At 48.3% G+C, this 20,038-nt stretch overlaps 1 protein-coding gene across 2 annotated transcripts in view; it reads left to right on the forward strand.

Moving 5' to 3' along the window:
• Nucleotides 1-2,759: 2,759 nt before the first annotated feature.
• The window catches only part of LOC140391659 (phospholipid scramblase 1-like), a 133,033-nt gene continuing 115,754 nt past the window's right edge, over nt 2,760-20,038 (forward strand). Inside the window, exon 1 of one of the 2 annotated variants that reach the window (XM_072476369.1) lies at nt 2,760-2,878. The gene's annotated coding sequence lies outside the window, so the exon portion shown is untranslated. The remainder of the gene's footprint in view (nt 2,879-20,038) is intronic. The other variant, XM_072476368.1, reaches the window with a different exon arrangement.

Below are 20,038 nucleotides of genomic sequence, written 5' to 3' on the forward strand. Positions count from 1 at the left end.
TATAATTGCGTTCGGAGCATTTCAGAGTTCGTCATTCCTGAGATGGAGAAAGGTTGAACAAGTTTGATGTTTCCCCATTGGAGCTCAGAACAATGAGGGGTGACATTATTGAAGCATAAAAGATCCTGGGGGGATTTGACAGGGTGGATGTAGCGAGGACGTTTCCCCTTGTGGGGGTGGGGGGGAGGGGGAGTGGGGGGGGGGGTACTAGACCCAGGAGGCACATCTTTAAAAAAATAGATTTTCTGTTTAAGATGGAAATTAGGAAAATATTTTTCTTTCAGAAGGCCATCAGTGTGTGGAATTCTTTTGCCCAGAAAGCTGTGGAGACTGGATGATTGAATTTACTCAAGGCTGAGTTAGACAGATTTTTGATAGACAAAGAACTCAGGGTTTATGGGGGTAGCCAAACAGGAAGGTGGAGTTACGACCACACTCAACCATGATCATAGCGAATGGTGGAGCAGGCTTGAAGGGCCAAATGGCCTACCCCTGTTAAAAAGTCATGTGTTCCTATCTTCCTAATCACATTTAATTCCCAGAGAGCACTATTCTTCTCAACCCACAAAGCAAAATGCGGAAGCAACAAAGATTGGTCTTGAAGGGAGCAGAGGAAAATTTTTAAATGGGCAACAGGAAGAAGTCAAATGAAAACCTGAGTACCCAAGATAAAAAAAAGTTAATGTGATATCCAAGAGAACGGAAATTTAAAGGAAAGGTTAAGTAAAGGTAAAGGTTAAGTAAAGGTAAAAGGACAGTGCTTAAGAAAAATAACAGAGAACTTCTGATTTGATCCTAGGGGGACTTGACAGGGTGGATGCTGCGAGGACTTCCTGTGGAAGTTACTACAACCACGGGACACATCTTAAAACAAGAGAGCTCCCTTTTAGGATGAAAATAAGGAGAATATTTTTCTGTCAGACGGTCATTATGTGTGGAATAATTTTGTCCAGAGAGCAGTGCAGGCTGTGTGATTGAATTTACTCAAGGCTGAATTAGACAGATTCTTGACTGGCAAGGATATCAAAGAGTATAGGTGTTAGGCAGGAAAGTAGAAGCCACAGTCAGATCAGCCAGGGTCTTATCAAATGACGGAGCAGGCCCGAGGGACTGAAAGACTATTCCTGCTCCTAATTTATATATTCATAACAGTCTGAGAACAGTCTGTTCGCAACCTTGGTGTCACATTTTCCCCTGAGATAAGCTTCCAACCTTATAATTATGCCATCAGTAAAACCTTCTGTTTCCATCTCTGTACATTAGGGGCTGGCTTAGCACAGTAGGCTGAACAGCTGGCTTGTAGTGCAGAACAAGGCCAACAGCGCGGGTTCAATTCCCGTACTGGCCTCCCCGAATTGGTGCCGGAATGTGGCGACTAGGGGCTTTTCACAGTAACTTCATTGAAACCTACTGTGACAATAAGCAATTATTATTATAGCATTGCCCAACTTCCTCTTGTCTCAGCTCTTTTGCTGCTGAAACCCACATTCATACCTTTGTTACCTCGATAGATTGCGTATTCCAATGCACTCCTGGTTGGTTTCCCACATTCTATCCATAAATTTGAGGTAATTTCAAACTCTGCTGACTGTGTCTTGATTTGCACCAAGTCCTACCACCCCAGTGCTTGATGACCTATATTGGCACCTGGCCTAGCAATGCCTTGATTTTAAAATTCTCATCCTTGTTTTCAAATTTCTCACTCTCCCCGTATCTCTGTAATCTCTTAAAGCTTCATAGCTTTCTGAGATATGTGTTCCTCAAAGTCTGGTCTCTTGGGCATCCCTGATCTTCGCCATTCCACAGACCTTGCTCACTGGCGGCAGATGGAACAGGAAGCCAAAAAACTTAGAACGACGAAAACACTGAATGGATAATGCCAAGAGTGATTTGTCATGGAAAGGGACGCAGGTGACATGAGTGTTCAGGATAATTCAGAATTGATAATAGTGGAGTGAACTTATTCAGCCTAATTGTCAACGCTGAGCTCAGCACTGGGAATTTAGTAGCAGCATATAAAAAAGTTTTTCTGTTGAATCACAGTCTGCTTATTAAAATGTATAAATGTGAAGTACTGTAGTGGGTAATGAGTCAAAAATCACTGATAATGGCACTAATACATTTGCAGCACAAATTACCAGTGATACACAACAAAAAGTCATTATTGCTTTCGTTTTGTTTTGGTCATGAGCTCAGAACACACCCTCCAATAACTCCAGAGATGCTGCTAGACCTGCTGAGATGGTCTAGCATTTTCTGTTTTTGCTCCAATAACTCTCATCCTTGGAATTAAGTTTAAAGCAAAATCGTTTCGATTTCCGATTAAGTACGTCTTGTGTGATTGTCTACTTTTCCCAGTTTTGGTCCTTGCTAATTGGACGGCAGCTCTGCCAATCATTTGAGCTGCAGGCGATCAAAATCTCCTCCACCGGTATCTTCTTGTTTTTTGCTTTAATATTGCGAGAGCGGTGCTTCCGATTTTCACACTACAGCAACAAATAAATCAATCTCATTGCGACAAAGGCAAGCGTCCAGAGCTGGCATATTTCATAGATTATCTTTTCAATGGCCACACCGTTAGAAACAGTGTACACGATTTAATATGTGATTGCAATCATTTTCATTGTGTTCATTAGTAACATATTTATTTTCTAACGTGGCAACACTGGCAGTGCATATGTTGATCAAGCAGTGAAAAGTATAAATCACATGTTAGTGTTTGGACTTGGACAGACAGGTTAAAGCCTCCTCCCCCTAAGCAAAGATAGCTGCAGCTGACGTCAGTCAGTTAGAAGCTGTTTGTACAGCTCAGTGGGAGCCGGAGTCCATCCAGAAGTATCCGAGGGGTAAATACAGACAGTGCTGCATGTCCTTCTGTGTGAGTTCTTTTTATATTTGTTTTAATGCGGAAGTCTGTCTTGGTTCTGGCTGGTGTTGGCTCTGCTCAGCTTCCTTGTGACCAGACCTCTTGCGAAGAGGATATTTGCTTTTACAACATGTAGGCCACTGTCTGCAATTGTGTGGATTCAATACTTGATGCTTTTTGCTGAGCTGAAATGTTCTTGCGTTGCTGTTCGAGATTGGTTTTTCAGTACAGGCGACGTTTACCATATTAATCTGCATGAAGCAGCCCCCAAGCACCGGGATTTTAAGACAAGGAATGAAGGGTTGTGGTTGGGGGAAAAAAGTAAAATTGGAACTGAAAGACATATAATTCGCCCTGAGTACCAACACAATTACTTTGTTTATTTATAAATATGTTATGGTTACTCTAGTGTTTCTTCATGCCAGCTAGTTTTGCCCTCCTGTACAAGTTTTCACATTGCCTGGAAATTTGTTTCAGGATCGGAAATGAAGGGTCATAGTGTATATTAATTTTTGATTTGTTGGTTGGTTCATTTTAACACTCCAGTGACTGGCCGCTCTGGCCTGGTTACAGGGCTGGACGGTTGTGTGCCGCGCAAATGGAAAACTAACTGCATGAGGAGTGAATTGAAATAGTCCAAACAGTGCAATCGGAATAAAGTAGTCCAAACAGTATATAGGCTCTCTTATTCTAATCAGAGTCAAAAGTCCGGTTGATCGGAGGTGTCCAAAATACAACTTTTATTGCTGATTATTCACCTTAATACACTTGCATAAGAACTGAATCAAAAATGTAGATCAAAGTATAAAGAAATTACTTCAAAACAAAGTAAATTGATAGTTGGTTCAAAAATTAATGAAACATACATTTGGAACAGCTCTTTAATCATGAGGTCTTTTAAGGAAATTCTCGGGCTGGATTCTCCGCGCCCCGACACCGAAATCGCGGCCACCGCCAGGGCGGAGAGTCAATTTCCCACATGGAATCCGGGGCGTCATTCTCCGACCCCCCCAGCGGGTCGGAGAATGGCCGTTGGCCGCCGTGAATCCCGCCCCCACCGGTTTGGCGAATTCTCCGAAGGGAGAAATGTCGGCGGGGCGTTAATGGCGCCGCAGACGTCGGAGAATGTCACGGGTCTGCGCAAGGCAGCCGATTTTGGGCCTGCCGATATTCTCCCGTCCGGATGGGCCGAAGTCCCGTCGACGTTGATGACCGGTAACGTCGACGTAAATCAAACCTCCTATTAATCGATGTCCAACCTGTGCTCCAGGCTCACGCCGACCAGCATGGAGGTGAGTGACGGCCTGGGGGGTTGGCCGCTGGCAGGCGATGGCGTGGCCGCAGTCTGAATGTGTGGGGAGAGGTGTGTCTAGGGTTGTGTCTGTGTGTGCGCGGCGCGGGGGGGGGGGTGGTTAGAGTGGGCTGGGCTCCGGGGGAGTGCCGGGAGGGGGGCCCGTGCCGGGGAGGGGGATGGGGGGGGGGCCCGTGCCGGGGAGGGGGATGGGGGGGGGGCCCGTGCCGGGGAGGGGGATGGGGGGGGCCCGTGCCGGGGGGGGAGGATGGTGGGTCCGTGCCGGGGAGGGGGATGGGGGGGTCCGTGCCGGGTGAGGGGGATGCGAGGGCAAGTGAGTTGGTCCACCTGGCCAGGTGCCAGCCTCCAACAGTTGGACCCATGCGGTCCATGCCACCTGGCTGGGGGGAAGGTGGGGATATGGGCAATGATGACGTCGTCGTTCCCCCCCCCCCCCCCCCCCCCCCCCCCCAACCAGGCCGTCATGTTTTCCGATCATCCAGCGATGTTGGCCGCCGTGGTGGCAGCCGCTAATGTCTATGTTGCCCTGGATGAGGAGGAGGAGCGTGCCAGAGAGGCGGCGCAGGCTGCCGCAGAGGGGCAGGCGGCAGCCGCCCAGGCTGGAGGGACACCTGACCGACAGGACGAGGAGGGGGAGGAGGACATCGCAGCTCCACGGCAACGGAGGCACCCGAGGGCGCCCCGTGTGTACCGGCCCCGGCAGTCATACCAGGACCTCCCAGACCGGGAATGCAGGAGGAGATTCCGGATGAGGCGGGAAACCGTGGCACACATCTGGCACACCTGTCACCGCGTGGCACTGGCGGGGGACACCCTCTCCCCGTGTCCGTTACGGTGGCCCTGAACTTTTATGCAACGGGGTCATTCCAGGCAACAAGTGGGGACCTGTCCGGCATATCGCAGACATCGGTGCATCCGGGCAGTGACAGATGCCCTATATGCCATGGCGCACCGCTACATCCGCTTCCCTGTGGACCGGGCCAGCCAAGATGCCTGGGCCGTGGGCTTCTCTGCCGTGGCCGGGTTCCCCATGGTCCAGGGCGCGATTGGTGGGATGCACGTCGCCATGGCCACTTGCAGATAACAGGGCCGTGTTCACCAATAGGAAGGGGACCTATTCGATGAACATACAGGTGGTCTGCGACCACCGCATGATGATCCTGCACGTCTGCGCCCGTTACCCAGGCAGTGTACACGACTCATACGTGTTGTCGCGGTCATCCATCCCCGGCATGTACGAGGGACGCCATCCCCGGCTGAGGGGCTGGTTGCTGGGCGACAGGGGCTACCCATTGCGATCGTGGCTGATGCCTATACGGAGGCCACGCAATGATGCGGAGAACCGCTACAATGATGCCCATGTAGCGACAAGGGGAGTGATAGAGAGGTGCTTTGGCATGCTGAAGATGCGTTTCAGGTGCCTGTACCTCTCTGGGGGCGCCCTCCAGTATCGGTCAAATAGGGTCGGCCGCATCATTGTGGTGTGCTGCGTCCTGCACAACATAGCCCAGCAGAGGGGCGATGTGCCGCAGGCAGAGGAGGGCGGAGTGGAGGAGCAGCAGGAAGAGGTGCAGTCCTCCCCAGATGAGGGGGATGGGGGCAATGGTCAGGGCAGACGGGCTAGACACAGGCGGGTGGCTGTCCACCGTTACCGGCTGGCCCAGCGGGCACGGGACAGACTGATAGACGCCCGCTTTACTGACTAGATGGGTGTGGGAATCGGGTAGTATGGCCACAGACCGCACCCCCCCCCCCCCCACCCACCCCACCCGCATGCACACCACCACCCCCCCCCCCCCCATTGCCGATCCACCTGCGGCACAATGGCCGGGCTCACACAGTTGCGGGTGGACGCGTGTCTATTGCAGGCCATGGAGGATGATGACAACCCGCCCTGCGGTGAGCTCCTGGCTCCACATCGTTGGACTATGTCTGACCCAAGGCCACAGTACCACCATCCACCCGGACCATCCCTGCATGCGGCTGTGACACTGCAGCGCACGGTCCCGTCCTCTGCCCAGGGGGATGTTGATGGCGGCCCAGGGGGAAGGGGGCAGACTCACCTGGGGCTGAGGTAAGACCACCCCTCACACACACACTTGCGCTCAACGTACATGACACCCCCGCATTCTTTGGACAGAGCACAAAGGCAGCTTCTGTAGGTGTAACATTGACTTTAATAACCAAAGGAGTTCATGCACGTGCCCTAGCCCCTAAAACTCATCTGTGCCCTGCACCTGTGCCAACTTACTCAGTGTCTAATTGTTTGGCCTTACGGGCCCTTTGACTACGTCTACGTGGTTCCCCAGACAGTCCAGCAGAACTGGAGGTGGACTCCTGTGATTCCTGCCCTCTGACACGGGATCCCTTTGGCGGCCGTTTCCTGGGGCGTCCTGGCCTAGATGGGCCAGGCTGCGGCCCGGGCGACTGGGATGGCGAGCTGCCAGCCTGTCCTGCCCGTTGCCCACCCGATGCACCTGGGACGGAAGGGGGGGGGGGGGGGAGTCCGAGGTGTCGCGGTGTTCCGGGACCTCCCCTACAGGGGGACCCGGGACGGACCACACCACCTCCTCCTCCCTCGGGGTGCCCGATGGCCCCCAGGCCTCTACATGGGTGGGGGATGCGAACGGACTGGCCATCCGACGCCCCCCCCGACATCTGGCGCTGCCAGTCCTGGAGGCCCGTGCTGGTATCGACAGGGGTCTGCAGGTTTGCAGCCATGGAGCCCAGGGGGTTGGCAAACCCTGTCTGTGTCTGTGCGACGCCGGCTCGCACATGGCCACTGGCGCCGATGCCCTCAGCGATGGCCTGCTGAGATGGGGCCATGGCCTGCAGAGACTGGGCCATGGTGTTGAGCGCCTCTGTCATCTGGCGCAGGCACTGGCTCATGGCCTCCTGTGAGAGGGCAGCCATGTCCTGGGCCACAGACGCCGCCTGCACGGAAAGCCCCGTGTCTGACACCGTCGCACCCATTGCCTCCACCGCGGACGCCACCCGTGCGGTGTCGGCCTGGGTGGCACGCATGACCGGCACCACTCCCAGCTCCTGGACACGGGTGGACTCCTCCACCTGCGACTGCAGCCGCCGCAAGCCTGCCCTCGCTCTCTTCGCTCGTCTCCGGGTCGGTTTTTGCATCGGATCTATGTGTGGGTGTGGTAACTCCAGGAACCCGGGATCCATCCGGGCGGCAGATGTTCGCTTGGTCTGGGCTGCCCTCCGACCGCTCGGCCCCTCTGCTGCTCCTACCTCCACCTGCTGTACCGGGACGGCTGTGTTGTGCGCACCAGTGAGTGTACCAGACGCCTCATCACTAAAGTGCCCAACCGAGGTGAGTGTTTCTGCGATAGTGGAGGGTGTTGGTGACAGCAGTGGCGTTGTGTCGTGCTCTTCGTCCCACTCTGAGTCCATGGCACTTTGGGGTGGGGGTTCGTCTCCACCCATCCACTCTGAGTCACTGTCCGGTATTTCGTCTTCCTGGGTAGTGCTGTCCCGGGAAGGGGTGTCCCGGGAAGGGGTGTCCCGGGTAGGGGTGTCCTGGCTCGGCTGTGACGGGGGCCTGTAGCTGCCCCTCTCGTCGCTGGGTGGCACACGCCTGCGTCGTCGCACCCGCACGTGACGGGGGCGTCGTCTCCCTGTTGCTCCAGGTCTCTCCGTCTCCCCTGGTCTCCAAGGGACATCCTGCGGGCGTCGCATGCCGGAGGGTCCGGGTCTCTCCGTCTCCCGTGGCCTCCGAGGGGCATCCTGCGGGCGATCTGCATCTGCGGGGATGGGTGCCTCGACGTTTGCTCCTGCGATACACAATGAAGCATGCATGGTTAGACACGCAGGCAGTGATCAGGTGGTATGGGGGAGGGGGTTATAGGGGTGGGGGGATATGGGGATGGGCTGTCGGTGGCTCACATGCTAGTACTCCCCCGACCTCTGCATCAGCAACCTCCCGGTCCTCAGGTCCGCCAGCCAGTTCCAGGGCCCTTTCCTCGCGTTCGGTCAGTGGCCTCTCATCAGCGGGGCCTCCTCCAGTCCTTACATGCTCCCTGGTGTTGTGTGCCCGTTTCTCCTGTGGCGGGGGGGTGGGGGCGGTGGCAGGGGTAAAAGGCAACAGTGTTAGACCGGTATATGAATGCCGCCATCGGTTGCGCGTGTATTGCAGAGGTTAAGGTTAGGGCTGGATTCACTTGGGGATATGGGGGAGGGGGGGATATGGGGTGGGGGGGATATGGGGGATGGAGGGGGGGGGTGTACGGGGGTGTGTGTACGGGGGGGGCTACACGGGGGAGGGGGAGGGGGGGATACACGGGGAGGGGGGATACGGGGAGGGGGGCGGGGGGGATATGGATATCGGGCGGGGGGGGGGGGGGGAGGCTCACCCTGCCTGCTCTGACGAGGTCGTTCACCTTCTTGTGGCACTGGGTGCCTGTCCGTGGTGTCAGGGCCGCAGCGGTGACGGCCTCTGCCGCCTCCCTCCACAGACGCCGGCTGTGGCGTGGGGCAACTCTGCGGCTGTGCCCAGGATACAGGGCCTCCCTCCTCTGCTCCACTGCGTCCAGGAGCGCCTCCACATCCCGTGACTGGAACCTCGGGGCTGAGCGGCGGCCAGCCATCCAGTCGGGTGTTCTGGTCGGGTGGGGGGGGAGCAGCGCGTCGTTATGAGCCGTCGCGGCGTCTATGACGCCGCACGGCGTGAACCACGTGAGCAAGCGCGGATCCTGTCACGTCACGTCACGTCGCTGCTAGCCCATTTCGGGCCGGAGACTTCGCGACGATTTTTGCGGCGTGACGCAAGTCGGATTTGCGCCATTTTTTGCGCCGATAACGGAGAATTTCACCCCCGGTCTGGCGCCAGTTCCCTGATTCTCCGGGCCCCGAATATCACCTACCTGGAGGCATTGCTGGAGGCCCGCCGCGCCATTCTCCTCCCCCGACCGACCGAAGTCCCGACGGTCTGTATCTAACATGGTCCTGCCGGTCGGGATACTAACGTGGCGGCTGCCGACTCAGTCCACGCCCCACCCCCTGGTCAGGACAGGCCGATCAGAGTGCAGGGCCTTGTATGCGGCCGGGCAATTTTTGGGCGGGCTGTTTGGGTCGGGCGCATGACTGATTGGGTGCACAATGTTTAGGGTCCAGCTCCGCAGTCTGAGTCCGCCATGTAGCATGGCGCAGCCGCTGGAATGGTCTATTCATTAAATGAAACATTCTATGAAACAATGTCTGAATTTCTGCAGCCATGACACTAAAGTTCAATAGTTTATTTGTTATCTGAAACTGTGATTATCCTTTTGCAGACAGGGTGTTTTTGAATAATTTTGTTCTCTTACTATACACTATCAATCCTTAAAGGCGCAAAATAAATCAATGAATCAATAATCATCAGAGTGCAATAGAAATTAAGCAGTCCAAACAGTGTAATAAGCATTTAGCAATGTGTATTGCAAAATAGCATATTTCTATAATCCGTTTCTAAATTGGCGTAATTTGAGAACTCGTACTATCTGATTTCTGTCTACCTGCATTGGATCTTTTTTTGGGGCTAGAGTTTGCTGACAAAACAACCCTTGATGCCATTTAGTTTGTAATTGGTACTTGGTAAGATTTCTCTCACTCGTCTCCCACTGGGGAATTTTCACAGGAGGTGCACAATGAGCGCAGTCGATTGAATTAAACAGATTTATCTCAATTAGCTTTTTGGGGAGTATGCAAATTCTTGGTGTGAGTTGGGGTCGTGCATTGTGTATTTGGCTACTGAGCGACATCGAGCATTGCTGATTCACAATGATGTTACGTTTCTTTACATTGAATTTCATTTGTCATATACTGGCCATTTGAAGAGATTATTTAGATCGGCTTGAAGGCTAACCTCATCTGCTTCAGTAATGGCTCTGTAGACTAGGCAGACATCTGCGAAAAGTCTAATCTGACTTCGTATGAAGAGAAGGTATAAGTGTGGACCCGGGACTGTACCTTTTGGGTGCACCACTTGACTGGTTTCCAATTTGAGGCTTCCCCATTGTTGCCATCCGATAAGAAATTATCTTTTCCATGTTTAATATTTCCTTGGGTTCCATAATCGTTTTCACGTAGCTTTGCATGTGGTACATGGTCAATTGCCTTGGAAAAGTCAATGGTAGGATGAAGGGAGGGAGGGAAGGATGCACAAGAGGCCAAAGCCTGGTGATTGGAGAGCTTTGGAATGTAAAGCAGTTACAAAGGTAAGAAGGAGCAGGGCCATGAAGGGATTTAAACATATTTTAAATTGGAAGACCTAAATCAAAGCACAGGAGTGATGATACATGCTGCATCCATTAGTTAACTGATACTTGTCTTTCTGAAGTGAGGAACGGAGATTTCCAAGAATGTGTTTGTATTTGCAGCGATCGTGCTTGTATAATATTGACATTAGACAAAGGGACAAGGTGTGGAGACAAGATCGTATATCCCTATGTCATTAAAATATTACTGCCCAACATAACTGAATTCACAAATCTAAATGCTTTCCATATATTCCCATTGACGACGACATGAATTTTTATATACCCTGCACTTTCATCGAGTGCCGTGCCCCAGATGTCCATCACCGGAGGCGTAGTCTGCATGTACCTTGCCATATAAGGTAACGGCGGGAATGCTGGGTACCTTGAGGGTCTGGCTTGATCTGGGCTGCCCAAAACAAAGTTGGTGCGTAACAATAGAATCGATGATCTCCTGATGGGTGAGTAACGGGGCAGGCCCAGATATGTTCTGGCAGTTTGTCTTTTGGTTCTGACTTTTGGTCAAGTCTGTATTCCCATCAGCCTGCCTGAGGTTTGACTGCAGTTTGATTTAAAGTGCCCAATCCTTTAATTTAAAATATCCAATTTAATTGGGCCTAAACTTAGGCCATGCCTGGTTACCGCAGTTTCGCAAACTGGATCACATTATTCTAACCAGGCCATGAGCAAGTATTCGAATCTTGGGTTTACAATATTATTTTCCTAACCCACAATAATCAATAGACAGAATAAATAAATAAATACATTACATGAAACAAACACATGCAGAACTAATAAATACATCACATCAAATGAACACGAGCAATAATAATAAAACAAATAAATACAACACATTAATAAAATAACCTACAATAAATGAAGGGGTATATACATCAAGGTTCCTTGTCACAAAACCTTTCATGACATGGGATTGCATTTTCTGAATCTTGATGGCTTTTTTCATTCTTTCTTCACGGGCGAATTTCAGTGTGAGGATGGTTAGTTATGCGGCCATAAGTAGAATGCCTATTCTGGTCAGGTGTGACATGAGGCGGATCCATGGGTGAATTTGGATGTTTGAACCCCAATCCTCCCACCATGTCGTAACTTTAATCTCATTAATTTTTCATTTTATTTCCCCCGCTTGTTGCACTAGTTTGACGAATGTCTTTTATGCAGTAGCCAATTGTATCCGAAATTGATGTAGCTTTTCAGGCAGAAGTGGTATCTCGGTATCAAGCGTCTTGAAGAACTCCCCCACAGTTTGTCGAAGTTCCTCGGTAGCGTTCATTGCTATTCTCTTCCTCCGGTGTATGTCCACTATTTTAATGACTCCTATCTTAGCGGGAATGTATAGTCTAATGCAAAAGGTGATGTTATTCATGTTGCTGCCCCACACTGGTATTTTCCTAGCGATATCCCTCCTCCCTATAGGCTACCTGGACAACAACCCTTTCCAACATTCCAGGGAATCCACACACTGCATGTTCGTTTACATATACTGGGTACGGACACACCACTGTTTTGTCTGTGTGTCCACATTTGTCCAAATTGGTGCCTCATGAATATCTCTCTTTTCTTGAACACGCATGATAAGGTCCCAGCATACCCCATCCACATCTCTCCTTGGGTGACTCCAATGTTTTCTGCTTCCAAGAGTCTTAACCTGACCTTGTTCTTTAAGATTCCGGGGATTCCTAACACCATTCCTAATGCGGTCCCTGGGGTCCCTCTACACCTCCCATTAGACCAAACCCTGGTCAGTTGCTACAATTGTCTGGTACAGGTGTTCAATTTGTTCGTCACTGATCCAGGACCAAACCTGCTGAGCTGATCGAGATTCTCTCTCAACTGTTCAACCACCCATTTCCTATAAATATTGCACAGGGTTCGGTTCTGTTGCCTGGCATCATCCTCCACCCTCCCGCTAATTAATGGTTTGGGCGTGTCCTTCTATTGCAGCAACCATGAGGCTGCTGGCACTCTGTCTCCTGCCAAGCATTTCTGTTTAACTTGTCGGCTTAGGACCCTGAACTTATCCAAATCCCATTAAATCAAATGTGTTAATGGTGGATGCCCGTACACGGTTGCTAAATCATTCAGGATCTCCCTCCTTTTGCGCGCCCAGATCTGGGCACCTCTGCTCTCTCGTTAGTCCCAGTCTTTCGGCTCAATAGCCTTTAGGTCAAGTGAAGGTACAATTTCCTAAATTGGGAGGGGCAAATACTGGTAGTTGTGTTCTGGCTAGGTCTACCACTACTAGTAACAATTCATAGTGGGTGTTGTAGAATAGTACCTTCCCTGAATGTTTCAGTATTAACCCGTTTTGGGGCCCTGAGGTGACTTCAGGACATGTGGAGACAGGCATGCTAGCAGTTGGCTTTAATCCAATTTCAATTTCATAATAAATGTACTCATTTTGTATAACCATGCCAGGGCATTCTGACCTAATTCCAGCCCTTTTCCGAGCCATGTCCCAGGCAGGCTAGCTTCATACACCCATGGTTAGTGTATGTCCACCAATCACTAGTGAGGGTTGTTCTCACGAGTGTGAGAATGGTATTCTATGGATACATCCCAATAAGAGTGTCACCAATGGTTGCAACAACCAGAGGATGGTGTACAGGAAGGATAATGGGAGTTCTGGCTACTGCTCCATATGAAAATGAAAATCGCTTATTGTCACAAGTAGGCTTCAAATGAAGTTACTGTGAAAAGCCCCTAGTCGCCACATTCCCGTACCAGCCTCCCCGAACAGGCGCCGGAATGTGGCGACTAGGGGCTTTTCACAGTAACTTCATTTGAAGCCTACTTGTGCCTATAAGCGATTTTCATTTTTCATTTTCATATGGAGCAGTAGCCAGAACTCCCATTATCCTTCCTGTACACCACCCTCTGGTTGTTGCACTCTTATTGGGGTGTATCCATAGAATACCATTCTCACACTCGCCTGCATATCTGTGGTAACTAACTTAGGCCAATCTTCTGTCGGTGTGGCGTCCGCAGTCGAGGGTTGCTGTGACCATTCTGGGATGAGAGTCCCAGGTAGCACAGAAATATGTGATTCATTCTGGAGGCGAGATCAAGGTTGCATCTATTATTATTTGACAATACCAGATGCCCTTTCTCTCCCACTAGAATGTCCTCTGACTGCCCCCTGCCCCCCCTCCTTTTTAAAGAAAAAAGTATTGAAATAAATTTTGAATATGGCCTCATCAGAGTTGTTCAGAACGTTTAAGTGGGTTGTTTTGCTGGGGTGTTTGACCAGCTGAAAGCTACGTGAATTATGAGAAGAATCACATACTATCTGGTATGCATTACCTGTTGAGAACAGAAGGCCAATTTGTAGCCAGACTGCGGGGAGCGCAGAGTTTCACCGCTGCAACTGTTGATAACGGAAAGAATCGGTCTGCGGAGAGCGCAGAATTGATGGAAAGTAGAATGATATGTTGCATCTAAAAATGTGGGGAAGAGTTGCATATGCGAGTTTTGCAGTTGTAGGCTGCTGATAAGCTGTTGATAACAGGAAGGATCAGTCTGCAGAGAGTACAAAGTTTACATCGCACAAACTGGTATTTAAATAGCTGATAAGCAGTCCTAAAGATGTTTGTCCTTCATTCACTTAAGACTGGCAGTCATGTGGGGCATTTGCCCTCTTAATTCAGGCTCAGACGGAGTTTGGGAGAAGATAAGGTGATAGGTTCAAATTCGGGGCAACATTCACTTCTTATCGAATCACATCCAGGGACGCCAGATGTTGTATCTGTCCAATTCAGATACTTCAACCAGTCTGTTCACTCAAAGGCTTTACTCAAATGTCTTTAATAGTGAGGAGAACAAAGGACAACACAACAACCAACTTTATTGAACAAACATAATATTAATCCTTAAATTACCCCATAAAATACAAGAGATAACCAAGATTCAGTTATTCTATATGTAAAGATGGCTTGATCGAACCATGTGTCTGATTCCTGAGTCCCTCTGATCTGTCATCATGAAGGTGAGTCTCACTGGAAGCTTTGTTCTCTGGTCAGTCTACTGAACTGTCACGGTCACCTCCCATGCCTTGTCTTCGCCCCTGAAGGAGTCTTGGGCGTCTGCCTTATCACCCTCCATTCACACCTTTCTGGAAGCTTCTCTGGTTTTCTACCAAATGAGGCCTCGCGAGGGGGTCCCAATACTCAGTGAATCTGGTGATGATCCCTTGACAGGCCACCGGGGGACAGCCCCAGGTGTCCATCTCCGTAGGTGTAGTCTGCACTTACCTTATTGCCATATAAGGTGTAGACATGAATTCTGCGCACCTGAAAGTTTGGCTCAATCTGTTGATGCGTACTAATTGATTCTCCTGATCAGTGAGTGACAGGACAGGCGCAGACATGTTCTGGCAGTTTATCTATGTGTTGTGTATTTGACTTTTGGCCAAGTCAGAATTTCCATCAGCCTGCCTGAGCTTTGATTTAAAATGCCCAATTCCTTAATTTAAAACATCCAATTTAATCGGGCCTAAATCTAGGCCATAAGACCATAAGACATAGGAGCGGAAGTAAGGCCATTCGGCCCATCGAGTCCACTCCACCATTCAATCATGGCTGATTTCAACTCCATTTACCCGCTCTCTCTCCATAGCCCTTAATTCCTCGAGAAATCAAGAATTTATCAACTTCTGTCTTAAAGACACTCAACGTCCCGGCCTCCACCACCCTCTGTGGCAATGAATTCCACAGACCCACCACTCTCTGGCTAAAGAAATTTCTCCTCATCTCTGTTCTAAAGTGACTCCCTTTTATTCTAAGGCTGTGCCCCCGGGTCCTAGTCTCCCCTGCTAATGGAAACAACTTCCCTACATCCACCCCATCTAAGCCATTCATTATCTTGTAAGTTTCTATTAGATCTCCCCTCAACCTCCTAAACTCCAATGAATATAATCCCAGGATCCTCAGACGTTCATCGTATGTTAGGCCTACCATTCCTGGGATCATCCGTGTGAAACTCCGCTGGACCCGCTCCAGTGCCAGTATGTTCTTCCTGAGGTGTGGGGCCCAAAATTGCTCACAGTATTCTGAATGGGGCCTAACTAATGCTTCATAAAGCTTCAGAAGTACATCCCTGCTTTTATATTCCAAGCCTCTTGAGATGAATGAGAACATTGCATTTGCTTTCTTAATTACGGACTCAACCTGCAAGTTTACCTTTAGAGAATCCTGGACTAGGACTCCCAAGTCCCTTTGCACTTAAGCATTATGAATTTTGTCACCGTTTAGAAAATAGTCCATGCCTCTATTCTTTTTTCCAAAGTGCAAGACCTCGCACTTGCCCACGTTGAATTTCATCAGCCATTTCTTGGACCACTCTCCTAAACTGTCTAAATCTTTCTGCAGCCTCCCCACCTCCTCCATACTACCTGCCCCTCCACCTATCTTTGTATCATCGGCAAACTTAGCCAGAATGCCCCCAGTCCCGTCATCTAGATCGTTAATATATAAAGAGAACAGCTGTGGCCCAACCTTTTATCCCAACTCTCTGCCTTCTGCCTGACAGCCAATCGTCAATCCATGTTAGTACCTTGCCTCGAATACCATGGGCCCTTATTTTACTCAGCAGTCTCCCGTGAGGCACCTTATCAAAGGCCTTTTGGAAGTCAAGATAGATAACATCCATTGGCTCTCCTTGGTCTAACCTATTTGTTATCTCTTCAAAGAACTATGCCTTGCCTAGTTCATACAAGAATCAAGGCCATGATTGCGATGGACTTGTCAACCAGAAACATTGTTGAAACTGAAATCCGACCCTTACTCACCTGGCACCATCGCTCCAAATGAGCATGAATTTAAACTCTCACTGATCATAGTGATTTCTGGCAAATTGTTATACCCCGTTGTCCAATCCCCCCCATCTTCCGAGTCAACATGCTCTGACTCCATTCTATTAAAATTTTACTCGCAAAGTGCTGAGGTTCATTCTAAATATCCCAACCTCTCAATTGTGCTGGTGCCATGTAAATACAGTTCTGCGACCATGTTAAATATAATTACAAAAACCAAGTCACCTAAAATTAACATAGTTGCTAAATTAAGCACATCACGTGACTGTTTTTCGTTTCAAGGGATAAATTTTCTTCTACTGTGCCCATCATGTTACAATTATTGAAAACAGTGGAAACCATAATTACTGGATGTTGTAATTAACTGTTGCTTTTAATCAAAAAAAATCAGTGATTATATAGTACATTCTTCTACAAATGTTACTCCAGATTGTTAAGAACCAGTACTGATTTGTAATTTAATCCACTTCTAACGTGCTTGGTCATCAAGATATACTGAAATGAATGCCACTAAACAATAATCCCTCTAGGGCTTTAATGGAACTACTTCAAACTGGGAAAATATAAACTGTTGAAGAAACTTGAAATCTGTATAGGTCAGGTAAGGATGCACTACAATGTCAGGCTGTAAATCCAAGAAGAACCAGAGTCTTTTATTGCAGATGTACAAGTGGGATGCAGTGTGCAAATATGCTGTTTGACCAGATAAAGAATAGCATTTAAAAAGGTTTTTAAAATTGAAACAAAGCAAGCAAGATCATTGTGAGAATGAGAGTCTGCTACTTTTGCTTCATGCTTCATTTTTTTTTAATCTGTCCCATTATGGCATATTTGTTAAGATTTGGAAGGGTGGGGGGGAAAGTGTAAGGCACGATCATAAAGTAATTCCTCTTCCCTCATCCAACTAGCCCTCATCAAGAAAATGTTAATTAGAAAGCCAGAACTATTAATTCTTTTTACAAATTAGATCCAACTTGCCTTCATTAATCATCTCTTTTAAAAGGGATGTTCCCTTTTAAAAAAAAATAAAAATATTGCCTCAGTACTTCGACTCACCTTGCTTTGAGACAAAATCTGCTGATTCAAAAATTATCTAAACTCCTTGTGTAATATACTGTTCCCCTCCAGAAACACATATATTGAAGAACTACAAAAATATTTCATCTCTAACTTGATGTCCAGAGGAAGCTAGGATTCAGTGTTGTTAAATATAATTATTCATAGCTTTAAATATACAAATAATTTTGCATCCATTCTGAATGAAATAATGTTTTGGTATTGCAGTTTTATATTGAACCACTTCCAGCTGGACAAAGGACACTTCTGTTTTAGAAAATCTGAAGCTATTGAAATGATGGCCTCACAATGACTGTTGAGTCCTGTTTTCATGGAAGCCTAAAACTTATTGACGGAAGCACTGTTGCCTCTCAGTGCCAGAGTCATGGGTTCATTCCAGCCTTGGGTGACTGTGGAGTTTGCGCTTTCTACCCGTGTCTGCATGGGTTTCCTCCCGGGTGCTTCGGTTTCCTCCCAGTCACAATGATGTGCAGGTTGGGTGAATTGGCCATGCTAAATTGCTCTTTTAATGTCCAAAGATGTGCAGATTTTGTGGGTTCATGGGGATAAGGCAGTGGCAGTGGACTCTCCCCTAGGTCGGGTACTCTTTCAGAGGGTCGGTGCAGACTCGATGGGCTGAATGGCTTTCTTCTTCTGTAATAATCCTATGGTTCTAAGAGCAGTTAAGATAACAGGCTCACAGACAAGAGCAAGATGAAAGGCCACAGTTCCCTTTGGAGTTTAGGCAAAGTTATTGCATTCCTTTTTAGTTTAAAAATATTTTGGGAATTAGTTGAGTCTTCAAATTTATAATAAATGATTTCACGTAATAAAGTGGGTTTCTCTCACAAACAAAGTGGTTTTGTGACAATTGATTTGAACAATCTTGTGCTCAGCATGTAAAGCATAGAATGACATAAATGTCCAATTCAAACATCTGTACTTCTTCAATCTCTCTGAAGATGAGAATATAAACAGGTATAGACCATACAGCCCTTCAAACCTGTTCCACTTTTCAATAAGATCATGACTGATCTTCCATCTCAACTACATTTCTTTTATTCTCCGCGGGACCAAAAATCTGTCTAAGTCTTAAGTATACTCAACAGTGAAGCACCCATCGCCTTCTAACATAGCGAATCTCTCCTTATCGCTGCCCTAAAAAAATCCTTACAGTCCCCACAACTTTTCGATTTCCCCCGTGAGTGAAAACAATATTTTTGTGTCTACCCTGTTAAGCCCCTTCACAATCATGGATGTATAAATACATTGGCAAGTCTTTGAAAATGCTGAAAGCTACTTAACAGTCCTTTTGGAGAAAAAAATCTACTTCTTACCTTCTGATAAAACTGCCAATCAAACACAGCCAGTAGTGATATTGAAATAATCCTTAGTCCTATCCAAATAAACATGCTGGCATTGGAAAAAACACTCCAAAGAAATCGGCTGATAAAACTGTCAACCATACGAAGCTACCAGTCCCCTTTTGCAACTGTGTAAACAACCCCCACAGGGCTTAATACATTAGTCAGTTTTGGAGTTCAGCCAGGCATTCACAATAAGGCCATTTGACATAACAGATGCCTGGCCATCTGTTCAGCTTGTTTTTGTTGATATGGCTGCATTTCCCCAGAGTTTACAATTTCTCTCCATCTGTGAATCACATCTCCTACAAAAGCTGGCTCAATTTGGTTCAAAGTTCTGGGGGGGGGGGGGGGGGCTGAGACGCCCAGACCCGAAATGGAGCTGGGAACGCTACCTCGTCATTATCCATTACTGGAAAAAAGTGCCGGATATGAGGTTGAGGACCTCACAATGGCACCCACACATGAATTTTAAAGCCCTTTGGCCTCCATTCTGACATGAACAGAGATCAGTAAATCTGGGCCTTTGTGTCCTCCTCACAGCTTACCTTCCCAATTAGTGTATTCTCAGAAAACCTGGAGAGGTTACTCTCAGTCTCTTTTTGTCTCGGGCATTAATGTAGATTGTAAGTAATTGAGGCCTAGGATTGATCCTTGCGGGACTACATTAGTTACAGCCTGGTAATTTGAAAATGCCCTATTTAACCTTGCTTTCCACTACCTGTCCAAATTTCCATCCATGCTGATGTATTACCTTGAACTCCACAACCCCATACCTTACGTTATTAACCTTGTGTGTGTCATCTTACCGAATCTACAAATTCTTGTATACTACAATTACTCGACACTGAGCGCAAAGAAACACCTGGCTAATCATGTCCCCATGGGACTCTGTCCCCATTCGGTTCGATCCTGCCCTTAGAAATTTATTTCATCATCAGGGAGCTGAACTCGCTGGCAGGCCAGTTCCTCAGCAATCAGCCCCCCACACACATGGACATTACCTAACACCCTCTGCCCTTGTCCTTCTAGATGGTAGTGGTCGTAAGTTTGGAAGGTGCTGTCTGAAGAGCCTTTGCGTTTCTGCAGTGCATCTTGCACATGGGACACACTGCAGCTATTGTGCCCAATCAAACAGGCAGCTTTGTCCTGGATGGTGCTCAGCTTCTTGAGATGAATCTGATTGTAAATCAGCAATTGTAATTCGAATTCAAATTTGAGAGAAAATACCAAGGGACTAAGAAAGAATGGTATCCAAAATACTCATGGGAAAATGCTATAGAAGTACCTGAAAGTAGTCCTTAGATTGGGGGAGGGGTGGCAGAGGGGGAAAAATATTTTGTCCCTTGAATGAGAGTCCACACT

The sequence above is a fragment of the Scyliorhinus torazame genome, chromosome 15, assembly GCF_047496885.1.
Source record: "Scyliorhinus torazame isolate Kashiwa2021f chromosome 15, sScyTor2.1, whole genome shotgun sequence".
In the NCBI taxonomy this organism is placed as follows: Eukaryota; Metazoa; Chordata; class Chondrichthyes; order Carcharhiniformes; family Scyliorhinidae; genus Scyliorhinus; species Scyliorhinus torazame.